The sequence below is a fragment of the Lactuca sativa genome, chromosome 3, assembly GCF_002870075.4.
Source record: "Lactuca sativa cultivar Salinas chromosome 3, Lsat_Salinas_v11, whole genome shotgun sequence".
Classification (NCBI taxonomy): domain Eukaryota; kingdom Viridiplantae; phylum Streptophyta; class Magnoliopsida; order Asterales; family Asteraceae; genus Lactuca; species Lactuca sativa.
The window spans coordinates 7651378-7674181 of NC_056625.2; the positions used below are offsets into that span (position 1 = coordinate 7651378).

Sequence of the window (22804 nt, forward strand, 5' to 3'; positions counted from 1 at the left end):
TGTTAAAATATAAAAAATGACCTTTTCATTAATTTCGGAAAAATGTTAAACCATCGAGACTTTTCTGTTCAGAAAAAAAAAACTTATAGGACTTTATCAAAAATTTTCTCAAAATAATAGGACTTTTCTACATAAAACCCTTTGGTTTGTGCTTGATCAATACCGCAAAATGGTAACAAAGTTTGAACTTTGAAGTTATTTTAGACTTTAATATCCCTATGTTTCTCTTGTGTTTCAAAATGAGCCATCACTATTTTTATGCACCTTCTACTTTGGATGTGGCATGGAACAAGCTTGTAGATACTTGTTTATGACATACTAGTATTGGTATTTTCTAATTGGGTTTAGTGTTATAATAAGTTTGTTGCTTGTTATGGAAAGCTAAATGCAATAACTTGTATATCAAGGACTTGCACATATAACAAGGTAATAAGTATTATTTGCATTCCAACCTTATGATATTATGACATATTTTATACAAAAGACTTGGATAAACATTAAGACATTCACACATAATTAAAAGACCTTGTTATAATGCATCTTTTGTCAACTAAAATTGTGATGGAAGCTTATCATCCAATTGGGTGGCAAGATAGTAATATATCTATGACTAGATAAGGTAAGGTTGTGCATAAGAGTATATACTTTTTTTAGTTTATTCATATGAACCTTTTAAGTTCTATTCACTTTATCTTAGGTTGCATTGCTATTGATAGTCCTATAAGGATAGCAATAGCTTGTGTTTTTTGTGCGGCTATACATGCTCTGATCTTGAGGATGATGCCCCAAGTTAATACGGTTTCAATTTAAAATGTTCATGATTGAGAATTTCGACTTATATATATTTTTTTACATATTTCAAGGGCTTTTTTGTTATGTTTTTTCATTATTTTGTTTGATCCAATGCATAATTTACTCTTATTTCTTGATTAATATGATACTAGACTACAAAAATAAGAATTAGATTGAGAGAGGTGAAAGCCTTTTCAAAGCTCTTATTTTCGTTAGTTAAAGATAAAAAAAAAAAAAATTAGAGCTGTAGTGTTATTGATCTTATGACTACTTGTTGGAAGGAGGGGCAATTTTGTCTTTCTTTCTATTTCAGTTATACTACAAAAGTGAAAATACAAAAGTTCAAAAGAGGACACCAAACTCAGAATTTCATCTATATCAAATAAACATATTGCAAAAATGACAGATTTTTTTTATGAGAACCATTTGTTATTATGAAGTTATGAATCGGAGATAATTGTTTCACTTTTTTGGTTTTTTGAGTATTTGCATCTCTTATCCTCGTTAATAAATGAAGGTTTTTTTGCCACATGTTAATCTTTCATGAGTTTTGACACTTGTCATTTTATGGTATTTTTGAAATAAATATTATCCACTTGTCAATTTTTGGTTTGTTTCAATTTTTAAAATTAAAATCATATACTTATATATGTAAATTATTAAATATCATATATATGATATTAAATTGTAATAAATACATTTCTTTATTTCTTATTTTAAAGTTATACATTAAAAAAATATTAAAAAAATATTTTTTATTTACACTTTAATGTTTAATATTTTTTTTAAATCAACCCGCGTAATACACGGGGCTCACACCTAGTTTCTATATCATGTAAAGGATCTACACTTCTTTTTATGTCATGTTTGTCAGTGATATTTCTACATGTTTTTAAATGATAGGTAATTGTTCAGAAGTTTGATAAACAAGAGAGTCAATTATACAAAGTTCAAGGTCAATCAAGTTTCATGTTTCTTCCCCAACAAATATCTAGTTCGATAGTTGGTTGAAGTACTAGCATAACATTTATACTTATTTAAATTTTGAAAAGACGTTTGTATTTTAAATATTTTGAGAATATTGTTGTTAGACAAGTTTGAATTGACGTAATGATATTGTGATTCCATTTATTATCCTAATTATCTTATTAATTTTTTATATTATCTTTAGAATTAACAAAAAATCGGACCTAATTTATTAATATAATTTGTGTTACAAAATGTCATTAAAAGCATAAAAGTAATATTTATTTTAGTAGCAAATAGTGGCATAAAAATAGTGCTATAAAAAACATACAAATGTTTTAGTGATATAATAGAAAAGTGTCACTAAAAGCCAATAAGGCTACAACAACACAACTAAAAAGTGCCACAAAAGGTCTTTAGTGGCAGCGTTTCTAGTGGAACTTTTTTTGTGCCGCTGATTGTATAGTGGGCCTTTAGTGGCACTTTTTCTATGCCACTAAATATCATTTAGTTTTTATTGATTTAAATATTTGATTGCTCTATTTACGGAAGTGATTTCTAGGCTAGATCTAATGAGGTGTTTAAAGTGGATTTTCCAAATATTATACTATGTATACCAAACGGATCCTACCTACGATATGATCTTACATGGTTGTTCCTTCCTTGATATAGCTTGAAGTATTTTCTAGGATTATTAAAGATTCCCTAAATAGTTATAAATCCCGCATAAATACGAACAAATTGTAACGCTTAGTTCCGGTATGAATTTATTTCTTTAAATTGTTGAATTTTCCTATTGAACTCGGCGAGTTGAAGGCTTCAACTCGACGTGTTGAGTGGATTTTGGCTGCGAGAATTAATAGACCGACTCGACGAGTTGGGATGCCTCAACTCGACAAGTTGGCGGTTGGGAAGGAAATCCTAATTTTTAGGGTGTTGCACCATATTTAAAGGCCTTAAGTCTCTTGGCTGGCCTCTTTACGAGCCTCCTCTGTCCAGAAAACCCTAAAAGAGTGTATCATCGTCCTTGAGAGTGTGTAAGCTTGTGGAGGGCCTTAAGAGTTGATACTTTGCACAGTTTTGGAGGATCCTTGAAGTTGAAGGTGATGGGATATGAGCACTGCATCATTCCTATGGTGTACATGCAAACCCTAAAGCTTTGGATCTAGCTTGTCTAATGAACTTGCAATAATCATCCAAAGCCATAAACCCTAGATCTAGCATATGTATATTGAAATTAACATGTAAGAATAGATCTAGATGAATACCTCTTATAGAATGGCTTGAATCTCGTATCTTTGGAGCTTAGAGTCACAAATGTCACTCCTCTAATGGTTTACAAACACCATAAGCAAGAGGATGATATTGGAAAGAGGAGAGGAGCACCAAAACCATCCAAGATCTCTACCAGAAGACTTAGCCACGTTTTTGGGATCCCTAGGGGTCTATTTATACTTGTATGGGCTGCTAGGGTTTCAGGAGAAACCTTAATTCTTTGCTTAGGCCTTAAGCAACCCATGAAACCTTTCTAGAAGGCCCTTGGACGAAAATCATATGGCTTCCCATAGATTTCGTCCAACTCCCTTCCCTTTAGGAATCCATAACCCACAATGCAATTATCTTATAATTACAATATTAGTCCCCAAGTCTAATTAATCTGTTTTAGCCACATAATTAATTTCTTAATTAATTCTTGTCCAATATTAATTAAACTCTATGATTTCTCTATTAATATATTATTGATATAATATATTAATTAACCAGAATTAACCTCTTTCTTCATAAATCATCATATCTAGTTGTTTTGATGAAGGCAACCCAAAAGGACCATGCACAACCGGGTCAAATACTTACCAAATATAGTTACAGGCTTAGACACTAATCCAACAATCTCCCACTTGGATAAGTCTAGTAACTATAAATGCAAGTATTATCTGATTAGCAATCGTAGCTCTCAAAGACGCTGTCGAAATCTGATCTTATCAGTAACCTGTCATTTAGATAAGGGATCATACATTCCTCCATTTAGATATCGTATAAACTGAGACATGGATTTTAATCATACTCTATGTTCACATGTTGTTTCCCGATTTCCGATTTATGACGACTGACAACAGACTATAGTTAAACACATCAACTTAGTCCCGGCTTGGCCAAGCGCTTAGGGTGTCATCACTAAATCATCGAGGGGCCCACATATATCGCTTTTATCCCATTTTGGGTAAAAGGAACGTATAAATTCGATTTGAATGCTCGCTTGTACTCACTCACCGAATCACACACAATAATACGTTTTATAACACCAAGTTACTGGCGCGTTTACATATTATCAATATGTAACCGACTAGCAAGATACAACTCACACATCTCGGTTTCAAGAATATAAGATATTACCGTCTCACCAATCACTCGTGATAAAATCCATGAAGCGATCCAAGTGAGCATGGGTTTAATCCAATACTCTAATCTTATAGGAGCACTCATGAACCCTGCAACAAACTTTTGCTATGTCTACAACACTTTAGACAATCTACAGTCAGATTCATGACAGTCTTCTTTCATACCTACTTCCAAAGTATGAGCGACTGTCGAGGGTTTGAATAATCTTATTATTCGGGAAGTCAAAACATGCAAAGTAAAACACAAGAATAATACAAATCCTATATAGCCCCAAACTTTTCAGTATAAATAAAACACCTTTTATTTAATCACTATATTGATTACTCATTATTTGTTGTTTCAGTTAATCAACTTCTTACTTGAATCATAACAACAGTTGTCCCATGCTCTTAGCATGCACACTATGTTTTTCCTACGGTCCTAACTTTGTGAAATAGATCAAATGAACACATTTCCAATGATGCTCATTTCACAATTCCTAATCCTAATCAACTAGTGGAAAAATACAAAATTCTCGCCACTACTAGAATACGTTAGACTCTAACATTTTATGCAACGGTTCTTTCGTAATATAACAGCGCCAAAGTCACCAAGACTTTGCCAATGAAATTACAAAGTATTCTCTTGGAGATTGTTATAAGACAATTCCATAATCATGAAGCCTCACATTCAAAGTACATTCCTTTGAACATCCTTTTTGCATAGAATTGAAGTTTCTAATCTAGACATAGATTCTTAATGTCTAACTCCCAATATGGAAACATTTCCATATTTGTCATATGACAACTCATTCTAAAGAGAATCTTATCTATTCATAATAATGTCAATATGGTCCATCCATGATCACTTTCAATTGTCCGCAAGCGACCAATCCTTGGCGAACCTTAGATTGTCCTTGACAGTTGTTTAATTATTTTAGTCAAATCCGGTTCTATTCCCTTTTTCCCTCTAAATGCCCTAGGCATCTGGAAAATTTTAGAACGGTCCAATATTAAAGCATATGCAATCGATCCTATACCCGAAGCATATGGGATACGATTCATAATGAAAAACGTGATACTTTACCAGTTTCTTTCTATAATATTACCATAATATTTCTAGTTGCCATGTTCTCAAAATTCGACCTATGAAGAGTGATGTCGTAATCATAATCGAACTTTGAGAATGAAATTAATAAATATACCCTTGACTATATTTAATTAAAATTTCTCGATCTAAGCTTTTAGATTGGAAACGAAGTATAACATTCTCTCCCTTAATTATAGCAAAAACAACTTTTCAACCCCTGCAATTTTGCAAAGTGAAACTTTTGTTTTTCTATAATTAATATTGCTAACTTGCAATACTTAAAATAATAATAATCATGCTCTCACTAACATGATGATTATATTCATTCCAGCATAATATTTATACTCCCACTAGCTTTGATACATATTCAGAAATTGTTGGACTTCTAAAAAATTCATTCCAGCATAACATTCATTCCAACACACATATAATACAATGTGTTGTTTATTTATTAAACGGGTTATATGGGTTTGGTTTGACCCATTAACTTGTGAACCCGCAAACCCATATACTTAAACGGGTTATATGGGTTAGGTTGGGTTGAGGTTTCCAACCCACCAACACATGACCCGTTGACCCGCCAACTCATATATTATATGGATTGGGTTGAGTTTATATTTTCTGATTCGCCAACCCGAATCCAACCCAATTACCAAGCCTATTAGTAGTATGATACCAAACGTTAAATTTTTTTGTCAATATTAATATTAGAACCACCGGCCATGGATTAATTAGTTAATATCTTAACAATAACTAGCATTAATTTTTTTATATTGGCTGGATCATATTTACTAAAAACAAAAGCAGAACTTACAGATAGGAGTGTTCGTTTGGATGGATCGGTTTGATTCGATCCAATTAAGTGAATCCAAATTGATTTCGGTTTTCAAAACATGGATTTGAATAGTCCAAACTAAATTTAAATCCAATCCGATCCGATCCAATTACAATTCGGTTGGATCGGTTTTTATAATTCGGTTTTTAAAAAACCGAAACATTTTAAAACGATAAATAATTATAATATTACTAAACTTTACATAAGAAGCAAAAACAAATTACTTAGTTGTGATTTGAAATTTATAAACAACTAATAAGAAGATATATTATAGTTAAATATTTTATAGATATAAAACTTTTAAGTGAAAGTGCATATTAATGTTTTTTTATCGGGTGAAACGTTCCTATTTAAAAAAATAAATTACAAAATTAATTAAAAAACTATAGATATATATTATAAATAGATAAATAATAAATGTTTATTCGGTTTTTTTGGACTATTCGGTTCTTATTGTATAAACCAAAACCAATCCGAAATCCAAAATAATAATTCGGTTTTGTTGAAAATCAATCCAAAAATCCGAATATCCAAACCAAATAGTCCAATTGGATAATTCAGTTTTATCCGAATAGTGAACAGTTACCTTATATTTTGCAATAACACCGTTTAGTCCAACACCACAAAATGAAATTTTTTTCATGCTATGCAGCAACAGAAAGGCAAATACTTTTCGTTAGCAAGCATTGAATCGGATTTTAGGTTGTTGGAGACTCGGAGTGGACTTTGTGGTTGCGCAAACACCTTCCAACCCAAACCAACATCAGCTTAATCATCTTGTTTATGTCTTAAAAAGGTCTACCATAATGGTTATAAAAATATAATGACCATTACATGATAGGGTAAAAATCATCCTAAGATATTTAATATATTAACACTTTCATGATCATAAAAATATAATGACCATTACATGGCAGATCCTGAGGAAGTCAATATTTTTAAAGGCCTGGGACGAGTCAGGAAAAAGGTCATTATCATTATTATAAGTTTTTATTTTTAAATAAAAATATATAATAAAAAAATTGGGTCATATACAACTGTCCATTTTGCCCACCGTTAACGCACCAAATGTAGAGTTATTTATATGTTCATCACTTTCTTGTGGAAGTGGCAGGGGAGTATTCACGAAACATTTTCCCAATTCACATTGGAAACACAGTGGCCGTTGTGAAATTGGTAGTTATTTGTGTAAAGAGTAAACAAAATCATTATGTTAAATATCATACTATATGTTGTGGTCTTTTTTTTTTTTTTTTTTTTTGTGATTATACATTCATTTTATTTTGAGTTATTCACTGATATAGCAATATGTATGAGCCAAATACACCAAGATGACAATCTTCTCGATATCTATCACAAACCAAACTATTTCTTCGTGAATAAAGATCCATGAATTAATAAAATCACTTTTTTTTGACATTATGTTCGAATATTTTGATTATTTTTGCAAATTTAATCTATTTTTCACGAAATTGAAAAGGAAAAACTTGAAATTGGATAATTGTATGTTCTTTGAAAGTGTAAAGAAAATAAGGTGCACATGTGAAATAAAATTTGTTAAGCTGCAATTGTTTCTACGACATTATAGGTTACGGGTTTGAAATGAAAGGCTAGTTTTTTAAAGATTTTTTTCTACTATTCAATTTTAATATCTAAATTTGTTGTATTTCATAGCATCCGAAAGTTATAACTATTTTGTTATAACTATTTTTGTTTAATTTAAAAAATATATATATTTATATTAGCGAAAAGTTCTTGAATTTTATATTTTACAAAAAATGAAATTATGTTTTCTGGTTGTAACATAATTTTGAGAAAAATATATGGAATAGAGAAAGAAATAACCATAATGTTTTCAAAATATTAGGCTGGAAAATGTCATGTCATGATTCTTCTACTATAGCAACATAGGTGTCATCAATTTTGAAACCATGGGTCATCCACAACAATCCTACTCATACATGTCAAATTCTCATCTCCGAATAAGTGTCCTTTAATTTGGTTTTTATCTAACCACCAATTTTTCATTGTTTGAAAATCAAGCATTTCGAAAACAAGAATAATCACATAAATGTGGTTATTGAGAAGATATGTAACTAACTAATTTCTTTGAGAGTAACGAATTTGATTTTTATATTCAAAAAACTTAAATTTCAGACTAAAATAATTATGTCTCAAAAATATGATATCAAAACAGAAAAAAAAAAAAAAAAAAAAGAATATCATAATATACATATTTGGAGTTGTCCTTGGAATTTCGAAATATGTATATTATGATATAGACCAATTAATCTTGTTGGTTGTTTGTACAAAGTGCTTTTTAAAGTGCTTGCTAATCGGACTTAAAAGAGTCTTTGTTAAAGTTATTAGTCCCGAACAAACGGCTTATGTGGAAGGAAGTATCTTAGGTGGACCGCTCTTACTTAATAAAATTTATTTGTGGGCAAAAAAAGTAAAGAAGAAGACTTTAATTTTCAAGGTTGACTTCGATAAAGCTTTTGACTCGTTAAGTTGGGAGTTCTTAGATTCGATAATGGAGCAAATGGCATTTGGATGGAAATGGAGGAGATGGATCAAGGGATATCTTGATTCTAGTAGAACCTCTGTTTTGGTTAATTGTGCTCCCACAAAGGAATTCAATATTACGAGGGGTGTTAGACAAGGTGATCCTATTGCACATTTTCTCTTCATAATTGTCATGGAAGGTCTTCATATTTCCATGTAAACAGCGTGTGACATGCATTACTTTCGGGGGCTTTCTCTTCCTTATAATGGTATCAATATTTCACACCTTATGTATGCCGATGATGTGACTTTTATTGGAGAGTGGTCGAAGATCAACTTCATCAATCTTAATAGATTGCTTCGTTGTTTTTTTTCTTGCTTCCGGATTAAAAGTGAATTTGCACGAAAGCAAGGTGTATGGTGTTGGTGTGAATAATCAAGAGGTTGAGAGACTTGCTAGTATCTTGAAGTGTAAGCCCACTTCCTTTCCGTTTACTTATCTTGGGCTTCCGGTGGGGGCTAATTTGAAACTCTCTAAGCATTGGAGTCCCGTCATTGACAAATTTCGGAATAAACTTTCGAAGTGGAAAGCAAAATGTCTCTCCTTCGGTGGTCGGGTCACCTTATTAAATTCAGTGTAACATCCAAAAATACGAGCCAAAAATTTCATTTTTAAAAACATGTACTTAGCGAAACATTAGGAATAAAACGTTCAACAATCATATCATTTCACAAAAGATAGTGCATGTCTGGAAAACATTTATATAAAACATAAAAGTGTCAGAGTACAAGTCCCCAGGAAGATCCCATGATGCAGTATACTAGCATGTGTGTGATGTACCGCTACCGCGCCAGCTCCTTTCCCTTCGAAGAAGAGGTACCTGAAACCAAAACTGAAAACTGTAAGCACGAAGCTTAGTGAGTTTCCCCCCAACATACCACATACTATACAATCACATAACATACATATATTGTCAGGCATATCTGGATGCCTGACCTACCCCTTCGGTCCTCTCGACCGGATACTGTCTAGTACGTCTGGGAGTTGTCCTCCCCTTCGGTCCTCTCGACCGGATACTGACCAGTATATCTGGGAGCTTGCCTCCCCTTCGGTCCTCTCGACCGGATACTGACTAGCATATTTGGGTGCTGGTCTCCCCTTCGGTCCTCTCGACCGGTAATGGGGACTATTTCACCCCCCTACTACTACCACATAACACGTATATCACATAATCTATCTAGCATGGTTGGGCATGTCCGCCCCTTCGGCCCTATCGACCGGCACATAACATCATATCATACTAGCATAATAACATATCACAGGTAGTAGCTGATAGCTTCATTTTATTTACTTCTTTTTATAGTTTATTTTAGTACATTTCATTCGCATTTTAGTTAACTTCCATGCATATATTCCCTTTTGTTATTTTTATGACCATTTCGGGGTACTTTCTAGTTTCTTGAGCATTATTGCAGATTTTCTTGGAAACTAGCGGGGCGGCACTCTTGGGAGGCGATTGGGCTTGAAAGGAATTGGGGATTTCGTGCTTGATGGCTATGAAGGTGACTCATGGGGTGGACCTGTCAATTGCTTGAAGGCTTGGAAGAATTGAGCTTTAAATTTGAAAGACGCAGGAGAATTCTTGAGTGTGCAAGATCAATATTTGGGAGTTTGCGGAAGTTTAGAGTGATGTGGATGGACAAATTGGGCTTTAATTGAAGAAATGTTGAAGAAAAATGAGCTAGGAGTTGATTGGATTCGAACTGGGCTAATGGATTAGCTGTGGGGGCCCAAAACTTGAAGAAGCCCAAAATTACCCGTCAGAGCCCGCGGCCCGCGTAAGATTCCCCGCGGCCCGCGTGGGTTCCTGACTAGGGCAATTTCGGGATTTTGCTAAGAGCTCTATTTTGGGAAGTTTGGTGTGCCTCTTTAGCCTAATCTTGAAGGTCCGATTTTGAGACTTTCTCTCTGGAGTTTGGAGCACTTTTGGAGGCCAAGAACACTTGAAGAATATCTTCTTTTCATCTCTTGAATCTTGTCAAATGTTTGGTACAATCTCATCTAACTTTGTTCATTTGAGTTTAGCCATGCTTGGCTAAACAAATCTTGGTTGACTTTTTGTTGAATCTTTTGAACTTTTGTTGGATGTTGAAGGATCCATGAACTTGTTCTTAAATCTTTATGGAATTGTTTTGTGTTTTATCATATTATCACTACTAGTATGTTTTTATTCATGAGTTTAAATATGTTTGTGGTGATTAGTTGGCTAATTTCTTGATTAAGTAAATGATCCTCAAATTAGCAAGCAACAAATGATTTTTGTGTTGTTTTTGCTTCACAGAATCATAAAAACATTTCCTCCAACATGGTCGTGAAAGCATTTGACCCCTCTTGGATTTGGTGACTTTTTGGTTCTTAATGCTAGTTGACTTTCACTAATTACATGCTATTTGGAATTAGTGACTTTGACTAAGGAAATTGTTATGAGCTTCTCTAGCCATTTCAACAATTAAGAAAACTCTAGGTAATCTCAAGCTCCTTGGATTGCTATAGCCAAATTAAGGATTTAAATCAAAGTATTGCACCATTGGATTCTAATGATATGTTCATCAAAAGTCAAAGTGAGGAAACTTTAAGTCAACCATCTCTCCCTTATTGATTTTACATTAAACTCTTATTTTTGTTGCATTTGTCTATTTAAATCATAGTTAATTCTAGTTTGTTTCAAGTATTTCAAAACATCAAAACCCCCCATTTTATTTTTATTGTCATTTTACAAGTATTTTTACAAAGAGATTTTCATAGAGTTATAAATTGAACCAATCTTCGTGGATTCGATCCCTTTACCACTATACACTATTTTAGTGTGTAATATTTAAGGTTATTATTTGTGTTGGCCTCGACAACCACCAGTAGCAACCCTAGATGAATATCACAGAGACAATCATCTATCATACAATTCCTACTGGTGGGCCGGCATTGTGGCCGTACACCCACCGCTACTGGAAGGTAACTCACCTCAAAGTAGCTGCTGATCGGTGTGGGAATTGACTGCCTGCTGCTGCTACCGCTCCGGAACTCCTCCGGCTATAATTCCCACAAAATACTCAGTCAAACACCGCTAATTGGCCCTTGGGTTAAAATGACCATTTTACCCCTTCTCAAGTCAAAAGTCAAAGTGAGAGTCAACTTCCAGTTGACCCGACTCACCGAGTTGGCTCGCCAACTCGTCGAGTCCCGTCCATTCGATTGTCCTTAATCCCGTCTTTACTCGTCGAGCTAGGCATTGACTCGACGAGTTCGCCTTCTAAACTGATGTCCAAGTCCTTCATCCTACTCGCCGAGTTGTATGAACAACTCGCCGAGTTCATCTTCATCCGAATAACACTTTATGCTGTGACTCGCCGAGTTGTATGAACAACTCGTCGAGTCTGTTCTTGATCTAAGAGGGTTGCCTTGAACTCGCCGAGTCGGGGAATTGACTTGCCGAGTTCTTTCATGGATGAGTTCAGCTTCCAACTCACCGAGTCCACCCAGGACTCACTACTCTACTCGGCATGAACGAAAAGGGGGGAAAAACTCGGGGACTCGCGGCTCGACTCGCCGAGTCCGATGAGCGACTCGCCGAGTCTGCCACATGCAAATACTATACACTCGATCTTGATCAAATCCAGTTCGTGCATTTACAGATCTGGGTTCTTAGGGCAGGATTTTCACGTAAAGTTTCCAAATTTACGTGTTGAAATGCATAGAATGGGGATTAAAGGCGAAATAAGGGTTAAGAAGGTAGATCTAGGACATTCAAGCAATTTACTCCCATAAAGATTATAGATATGAGCTTTTGGAGCTCAAACATGACTAGATTTAGCGGATAATCAACCTATTGCGAATTCTACTTCATGCACAAGCTTGGAAAAAGGTTCAAGAAGAGCTCAAAAGGTGCTCTAATGGGGTTTTAAGCATACAAACAGAAAGGAGCAGAGATATACCTCAGAGAACTCTAAAATAGCACCAAGATATCTGGTCTCCTTCTTCTCTTCTTGATCCACTCTCCTTCTTCTCCCAAAATCTTCAAGAAATCACTCTAAACACTTCAATCTCACAAGAAACGAGTTAGGGTTTGATGTAAGGCGCTCTGAGGGTGAAAAGGGGCGAGCTTGGGCCGCACAAGCTAGCTTAAATAGGGGGCAAACCCTTGGAATTAGGGTTTCACCAGACAGCGGGGACTCGCTGAGTCGCCAACTTAAACATGCTCCTGATCCCGTCTCTACTCGGCGAGTCGGACCTACAACTCGCCGAGTCCAAGGCTAAAAATGAAAAATACTAAGATAAATTTTACGTACCAGGAACTAGGTGCTACAAATCTCCCCCACTTATTTTAGACTTCGTCCTCGAAGACTGCTGCTCGATCCTAAAACAGCTCGGGCTAATGCTCCATCATTTCTTCCACCGGCTCCCAAGTCCACTCGGACCCCTTTCGGTGTTGCCACTGCACCTTCACTAACTCCACCCTCTTGTTCCTTAGATCCTTCGACTTTCGGTCGAGGATTGCGACTGGGCGCTCAATGTAATTCAGGTTGTCATCAACCTGTATATCCTCTAACGGCACCACCGCTGAATCATCCACGAGACACTTCCACAGCTGGGAGACATGGAAGGTGCTATGGATCTGGCTGAGCTCGGCTGGCAGATCCAGCCTATATGCCACCTTGCCCACCCGGGCTACAACCCTGAATGGTCCAATGTATCTCGGGCCCAACTTGCCCCGCTTCCTGAATCAGATGACGCTTTTCCAAGGCGACACTTTCAGGAGAACCATATCCCCGACCTGGAACTCCAGGTCTGATCGACGCTTGTCGGCATAACTTTTCTGCCGACTCTGCGCAGTCTGAAGCCTGCTCCGAACCTGCTGGATTCTCTCAGTCGTCTTGAGCACCACCTCGGTGCTCCCCATGACCCTCTGGCCAACCTCACCCCAACATATCGGGGTCCTGCACCTCCGACCGTACAACATCTCGAATGGAGGACGGTCAATACTCGCGTGGTAGTTGTTGTTGTACGAGAACTCAGCCAAGGGAAGATAGGTATCCCAACTACCACCAAAGTCTAGCATGCATGCCCACAACATATCCTCCAAAGTCTGGATGGTTCGCTCACTCTAACCATCCGTCTGCGGGTGAAAGGCGGTGCTAAAGTGCAGACGAGTGCCCAACTCCTCATGAAACTTCTTCCAAAACCTGGAAGTGAACCGCACATCTCGATCTGATATCACTGACACTGGCACCCCGTGCCGCGCCACTATCTCCCTGATGTAGATATCGGCCAACTTTTCGGCCGAGATACTTTCCTGAATCGGAATAAAATGGGCGCTCTTGGTCAATCGATCCACGATGAACCAAATCGAATCCACTCCTCGCACCGTCCGGGGAAGCTTTGTGATAAAATCCATCGTAATATCCTCTCATTTCCATAACGAGATGTCCAATGGTTGCATCTTTCCATGCGGTCTCTGATGCTCGGCCTTGACCTTCCTGCAGGTCAAACACCGCTCGACGTACCACGCCACATCCCGCTTCATGCAGGGCCACCAATAGACTAGACGAAAATCCCTATACATCTTCGTCGCCCCTGGATGAATAGAGAATCGGGATTTGTGCGCCTCCCCCATCAAGATCTGGCGCACGCCTCCATGATACGGCACCCACACCCTTCGGTGTAGTGTCAATAACCCCCTGCTATCATAATCGAAGGAGGTGACTTGACCCACTATTCGCTCACTCTTCTGATGTTCCTCCATCATAGCCTCCTGTTAAGCCTCCCGAATCTACTCCAACAGGGGAGTCACCACAGTCATCCTCATGCAAATATCCCTGATCGGCGCCGCCTTGTGCTAAGCGCATCGGCCACCACATTGGCCTTCCCCAGGTGGTAAAGGATCTCGCAATCATAATCCTGTTGGGTTTTGAGCAATCTAACACTTTCTAAGTGTGCATGCAACCCTAATAAACCTTGGATCTATGTTTTCTTCTAAAATACATGCAAATAATAACTTCCAAGGTTTCTTCCTAACTAGCATAGCATAAGGATTATGAATCATAAAAGTACTAGTAGAAATACATACCTTTTGATGATGGTTGATTGTTTGGAGTTTGAGAGCCAAGCACCAATAGTGTGAATGCCTCAAATGGAATCACAAATCACCACAAACACTTGGAAAACTTTGAGAGAGTAGTATACTTTCTTGTGGAATCGGCCACCACTAAGTCTCACACTACTAGTGTCCCATTTCTTGCATCATATGCTTCTTTATATAGTGTTCATGGTTAGGGTGAAACCCTAATAACCCATGTCTTTTCCTTTCCAAGGATCCATGGGTTAAAAGCTCCATGGACTTCCATATTAGCTTAGCCCATTAACAAATGAGTATTAGCCCACACTATATAAAATATAATAGCCCATAATTTAATTAGTCTTCTTTTTAATCTCTAAATTAATTCATAATTAATTTAAGACTAAAACTAATTAAATAACATGACTTTATATTAATATATTATAACTTATAATATATTAATAAATCGTAAGTATACAATTCTCATAAAATTATCCATAAATCGTTTGGGAGAAGTGCAACCCAAATGGACCATGCCGGTTCGGGTCAAGTATGTACCAAATAAGTTATGGACTTAGACACCTTATCCAACAGACTCCCACTTGGATAAGTCTAATAACTATATTTGCGTATGTTACTTCAGGAACCAACCAGCAATCGTAGCTCTTGAAAACTCTGTTGAACTATGAAGCGCCATTTTAGATAAGTGATCATATAATCATCTGTTCTCATGATATCATCCGGACAAATACATGGAACAACATCGTACTTATTGTCCAGCAGTTTGTTTCCCGATTTCCGATTTGTTTGACAAAGAACTTAATCGAACACATCAATTTAGTTCTGACCGGCCGGTACATAGGTCACAACAAAATCATCGAGGGGCCCAGATATCGCTTCAATTTCTAGAAGGAACAGATAAACTTCGACTCATATGCTTGTTCTACTACTTGTTGAATTGTACACAAAGGCACGTTTTATAACATCAAGTTACTGATGCGTTTACGTGCAATCAATGCACAACCAACTCATAGGTAACAACTCATATCTCTAGGTTTGAAGATTTATATGATATTACCGTCTCACGATCACTCGAGATAAATTCCATGAAGTGATACAAGTGAGTGTGGGTTTATTCCAATACTCATAACTTATGAGCACTCATGAATGTTGTAGCAACCATTGCTATGACTAAACCCATTTAGCCATCTACAAACTCGATTCATGACAGTCTTGATTCATACCTACTTCCAACATATGAACGACTGTGGAGTGTTTAAATAACTTAGTCATTCGGAAAGAATAACCTAGCTATTTTGGAAGTCAAAACATGCAAAGTGAAACACAATAATAATCGAATCCAATATGGTCTCAGAACCCTTTTGAATATAAATAGAACCACCTTTTATTTATCACCATATTGATTACACATTATTCATTGTATAATGTTTCAAACAATCAACTTAAGACTTGAATAAAACAACAACAGTCATCCCATGCTCCTAGCATGTACACTTTGTTTTTCTAACACTACTAGAAAAACAGCCTTTTACGACGCTCATTGCGCGTCGTAAAAGGCTCAGACGACGCGCAAATGCGTGTCAAGGAAGGCCCTGTCATAAAGAGAGACGACGCGCATTTATGACGCTCATTTACGACGCGCAATTACGACGCGCGTTTACGACACGCAATGCGTATCAAGGAAGGCCCTGTCATAAAGGAAGATGACACGCATTCGCGTGTCATAACCTTACGACGCGCGTGTTAATGACACGCAATGCGTATCAAGAAAGCCCCTGTCAAGAAAGGCCATGTCATAAATGAAGATGACACACATTTTTGCGTATCGTAAATTTAAATGTTTAAAAAAAATAAATTTATATATTTATTAATTTTTAAATTAAATTTGCATTTAACTTCTCATAATAGAAATAAAATACCATACACAAAAAATACAATCCATTGCATAATATAAAATAAAATTTCATACTCAAAAAATAAAATAAATTGCACAAATTGTAATGTCATACAAAGAATTATTCAAATGTTAAACAAAAATAATACATTGCTAACATGGGTTATACATTCCTATAAAACTAACAAATAATCATACAACTCTGTTTCTTACTGGAAAGGAATGTCAAACATGATTACAAGTCTCCCTTAATCTTGATTACTCACCTGCTTAAGTAGAATGTTGTTGTTGAGAAGGTTACCTAGCAACAGAGAAAAACACAACACCTCTCCCACAATTACAACATCATTTACAGAGAAATGGTTGTCAATTACTTTCATTAAGACTTTCATTCAATCACAAAAATATTAAATAAAAGGGTGAAACAGTAACTTACTTTTTGATAAGTTGATCTCCCTTAGAGCAAACACAGCTAAAGCATTGAACAAGACCCTATTTCAAAATTTTATAAATACACAAATCATGATACCTGATATTGGAATACACACTTTGAGACATGAATAAATACGAGTAGATTAACCTGGATACATAGGAAGTAAAGATGGAAGGTGCCAAAACTCCGGGGGCATTGGGTTGGTTCCTTCCCACTCGCACACACCAAGCCAGAACTCCACTTAATCCAGCACCAAAATAAGCTTGCATTCAGAAAGCTGCAGGGGTGAGTCACAATTCAAGAATCTGTTAAAATTTGAGGAATAACATGTTCAACCAAAACAATATTAGAAAACAGGGTTAAATGTGAAACATAGCAATGTAATAATTATCAAGGTGCTGGAATACTTGAAATCTAGATTATTTGCTTGTTTGTACATCCAGACGATTTTATCACGAACATAAGTCATGTTATCAACTTTCTGAAGAAGTATACCAAGACATTTGTAGAAGAAGAATACTCTCAATAAGATAATTTAATTAAAAAAATGTAATGATAATGATAATGAGTTCATACCTGTGAAGTAGTGTAGAATGCTCATCATCATATGTATAAAGCTCATACTGCTTTGCAAAAGCATTTCCAAGAGAAATGACCCAATCAATGTCTTGAACAACATCCAAAGTTTCTGCAAGAAACTGCAAACAAAAAAAGAAATAAATAATAATGACATGAAAAGTAAGACTATCAGTTTATAACCTCAATAATAAAACAAAACAAATTATTATTAAAATCAAATAATACAAATTGTTACAAATTATGGGACAGCAGGGTCCTCTATGATGACATATAAAGCAGCCTTATTACAATATTACCCTTGTGGGACAGCAGGGTCTTCTTCTATGATGACAAATTGTGGGACAGTAGTACATGACTAAATGCATGTAGATTGATAAGGTTGTTTCTTTTTTACTTAATAAAATCAAAATGACTTGTTGTGCTAAGTGAGAGGTTGGTCACTTTATGTATTAAGACCCTCCTTATTACAATATTACCCTTGTTTATTTTTTTATTTTATTCAACTTTTGACAATCTCATGAAAAAGGCACTATCGACCTCGTTTTTTTTCAATGTTCACAGAATTTTAAGCAAAATGTTGGCATCTATTTACCTGTTGTTGTTTGTTTCAGAATTTGGAGAGAGAGAGAGAGAGAGAGAATCTTCATGCCTTTATGGTGTATCAAAGGAGGGCGCGAAAAGACAACCCAGTTACCATCCTAAGCCATTAGTGGTCCTAGACCATGTGAAAAACAGAACTCATATCATAAGTTGATTTCATAAAAAGATATAAAAAGAAAGACTAAAGAGCCAGTACCAGTTGATCAAACCCATGACATCTTTTGTGTGCCCAGTGAATTTGTTCATGACAAGTGGATCCGAAGGACATATTGCATTTGCTTGCAAAAAAAACTATACACAACCAAATAAAAATGAAATTACATCAAACCAAATAAAGAAATGGGTATTTTAGACATTTTTTTTAAGAATGTGGTATAGCAATTACTACCTGCTCAACGAGTTTAGGTAAGTGACACCTAAAGATTAAAAACAAATAATTTAATCATATTACACTTTGATAATATTATCATTTTTTAATTTAAATAAAAGAAAAAAAGATAAATTACCCAGGAAATAAGCGTGCAACAGTTCAATAACCAGACATAGCTTGATCATCTGCTTCTTTGGTTGCATAAGCATTCCCATATCCTATCCAACCAGGGGCAAATATTCCTTCCAAGTTACCTGTAAGTGTTGTGATAGATTAATCAAAAATTAATTAATTAATCAAAAATCAAAAATAGGATGGAACCTTTTAAGTTACCTATTAAGTGTTGTGATAGATAATGGGCAAGAGCAGCTTCACCATGGAGGATTTTAGCACCACTCCCAACTGCCTCCTCATCAACAACCACACCATCTATTATATCTTTACCTGTTCTTTCATTAGGAATCTGCAGTACATTTATAAATTATCATTCTATTTCTATCATTTCATTATAAAAAGAAAAAAAATAATATAGTAGTAATCTTTAGACACAAACCTCATACATGGCATCCATCAATATGTTTTCCAATAACGCCCTCAGACCACGGCCCCAGTGTTCTTAGTTATTGCTTTTCTTGCAATTAATCTCAAAGCACTTTCTGTATAGTGTAGGTTAACCTGCAAAAAATAATAAACAATTACAACTAACATTTTTCATTAGTAAATCTGTTGACTGTTGAGATGAAAGAATACTTAGTTGATTCATCTGAAATAACTTGTTGTACCGTTTCCCCAATGCATTCTTTGGCTGAGGTAGCACCTACAAAACATTATTTCTTATTCATCCACATTACTTTACCCATAGTATATAGGACTTATTGAGAACAAAAAGAAACACACCTACCAAAAATAGTTAATTAATGCCTACAGTTAATGAAAAGGTATCGGGACAGGTTGAGGCTTTGTAAAAGCTAATAAGTTGTCAAGAATTGGAAACCTTCCAACAAATTCAGGTATCAGACCATATGCAATAAGATCACTACTTTCAACCTAACAAAAATAAACACACTAACAATTTCAGGTATCATAACTCACTGATATTCTACGGCTCAAGTAACAGAGAATGTAAAAAATGGTTAAAGAACATCATCTGTAGACAAAAATGTACAAAAAAGAAGTAATACGTATATATTTCATCACAAAAGAGCGGATTTTACATTTAAAAAAATGCTTCAGAAAGGGTAATTATACCTCACAAACGAATCGATGGTTCCGAGTCCGTATAAACATGATGTGAGAAGACGATTTTACCTACAAGTAATCCATGTAAAAGAGGTGAACTAAAAACTGCAAAAAAATTAATTAATTACCTTTGGCATCATGAATGATTGCATTATGCCCTAATCGAGTTCGTTTGCACTTTCCGGTGGTCGGCACCGTCACGACGGCTGCCCTCCTTTTTTTCGAAGGTAGAGCAAACAGGGAGAGGCGGTGGAGGAAACATTGACAAGGAACGGAGGGATTAAACTAAGTCCATAAGTAGATATACCACCAACGATCCGACCACGTTGTTGTTTCCCTGTTGAACTAAAGAGGATAAATCGATTTTGGTTTGGAGTAGCAGGGGTGAGATAACCGAAGTTATTAATAGAGAAAGACAAAAAGAAAATATGAAACAGAGGGCCGACGAACGCACCTGGCCAGCCGGTCTCTTTTTTTGTCGATTCTGATTTCCTTTTCTTTGATTGAACATCACAAAACCAACATGGGACCAACAGTTTTTCCTTCCTCCCAACCCCGGAAGACGTGGAATCGATGCTATCTATTTTTGGAAGTCGGATCGATGGATACTCGTCCTTGTTAGATTTTTTTTAGGCTTCAAAATTGATAGATTTTTTTCGATTCTTTCAAGTTTGAATCAAAAAATGAGAAAGAGTTAGGGAAATCAAGAGTGCAATGCTCGTCCTTGTTAGGTTGAAGATGAAAGATAGATAGAAGATAGAAAAAAAAGGCGGGTTTTCAAAATTTTGGGGATTTCATTTCCCCCCTTGTCTACTAAAAGCGCGTTTCATTAAAATTATAAAGCGACAGGTACAAACGACGCGCGTTTAAGATAAAGCGCCCTCCGTGTTTTTACTTTTATGCAATGTTCCTCTTGTAATGATTATGCACAAAGTCACCAAAACCTTGTCACCAGTCATTACAGAGTATTCCAAAGAAGGTCAACTTCTATGGAACGGAAGTCTCATATTCAAAGTACATTGCTTTGAACATCCTTCTTGCATTAAGGTTTTCTAATCTTACATAGATTGAATAACTTCCACCTATGGAGACATTTCCATAGTCCCATTTTGACTATCACTTCCGAACAAGAGTTACTTCTTTTCAGAATATGTCAATATGGTCCTTTCCGACAACTTACATCATACTTCCAACTGTCCCTGAGCTGCCTCGAAGCATAAGCAATGACATGTCCCCTCTACATCAATATTGCGCCCAAACCTGAGATCGACGCGTCACAGTATACCACAAAATCCTCTATGCCCTCGGGCAGGGCTAAGATCGGCGCCTCGCACAATCTCTGCCTCAGAATCTCGAACGCTTCCTGCTGCTCAGGCCCCCATCGAAAGACCACGGCTTTCCTAGTCAACCATGTCAGGGGTACGACTATCTTGGAGAAATCCCGAATGAATCTCCGATAGTAGCCTGCCAATCCTAGGAAACTTTGAATCTCGGATGGAGACTTCGGAACCTCCCACCTCATCACGGCCTCCACCTTGGCCGGGTCTACCGAAATCCCGTTCTGGTTGACGAGGTGCCCAAGAAACTGCACCTCGCGCAACCAAAACTCACATTTGGAGAACTTGGCGTACAAGCTCTCCCTCCTCAGGGTCTCCAAAACCTCTCTCAGATGCTCCTCATGCCCCTCTTGTGTCTTGGAATAAACCAAGATGTCATCAATGAAAACTATCACAGACCGATCCAACATCGTTCTACACACGCGGTTCATGAGGTCCATGAACGCGGCAGGAGCATTGGTGAGCCCGAATGGCATCACCACGAACTCATAATGGCCATAGCGCGTCCGGAACGCGGTCTTCTGCACACCCTTTTCTCTGACCCTCATCTGATGATAACCTGAACGCAAATCGATCTTGGAGAACCAAGATGCTCCCTGCAGCTGATCAAAGAGGTCATCAATCCTCGGGAGTGGGTAACGGTTCTTCACCGTTACCTTATTCAGCTCCCGGTAATCTATACACATCCGATGCGACCCGTCCTTCTTCTTCACAAACAGGATCGGGGCTCCCCAGGGTAAACTGCTCGGTCTAATGAATCCCTTGTCTAACAGCTCCTGCAACTGCGTAGACAACTCCTGCATCTCAGGAGGAGCCAACCGATACGGTGCCTTGGCTATCGGAGCCGCACCAGGGATGAGGTCAATCCTGAACTCCACCTGTCGCTCTGGAGGTATTCCAGGAAGCTCCTCCGGGAACACATCAGCGTAGTCTCGCACCATTGGAACCTCGCTCACCGTCGCTTTACCTGTCTCCCGGGTATCCATAACATACGCGACATATCCCGCGCAACCCTGCTGAAGGTAGCGCCTAGGTCTCGCTGCTGAACATACTGCAGGTCCACGCTGTGGCCTCTCGTCGTGAATCACCAACTCTCCCCCTCCTGGGGTCCTGACTCGCACTAGTTGTTGCACGCAATCTATCACCGCCCCATTAGGTTTCAACCAATCCATGCTTATAATCACCTTGTTCCCCTGCAACGGGATGGGAACCAAATCCACCAAATAGCGCTCCTCAAATAACCTCAGAACATAATCCCTGAACATTGCTGATGCTCGTACCGATCGATCATCGACAATCTCTACCTGTAAAGGGCAGTCCAGCATGCCCGAAGACTCAGTAAACCTCTTGCTAAGCGCAAGGGAAACAAATGATCGGGTGGCACCCGAGTCAAACAACACCTGAACAGGAATACCGTTCACATGGAACGATCCCGTCACCACATCGGGTGCGGTGCGTGCCTCCTTTGTTGTCAACTGGAACGCCCGACTCCTCACCACTGGAGCCTCTGCCTTGCCCTGCCGGCCATCTGTAATCCGCTGGGTAGCTGGAGCCGGCGCCTTAACCGGCGCTGATGCTGTCAACTGGGGGAAAATTGGCCTTCTTGTGGCCCCTCTGGTTGCAGTGAAAACACAGAAGCCCTGATGTCTGAATCA

General features: G+C 37.2%; 1 long non-coding RNA gene across 1 annotated transcript; it reads right to left on the reverse strand.

Annotated features, from left to right (window-relative positions):
* Window positions 1–19127: 19127 nt before the first annotated feature.
* Window positions 19128–20222, reverse strand: LOC128132982 (uncharacterized). Its single transcript, XR_008231175.1, has 4 exons — window positions 19941–20222; window positions 19822–19881; window positions 19324–19390; window positions 19128–19248 (listed from the first exon to the last, which is right to left on the reverse strand). It is a non-coding gene; the product is annotated as an uncharacterized LOC128132982 (long non-coding RNA).
* Window positions 20223–22804: the final 2582 nt, after the last annotated feature.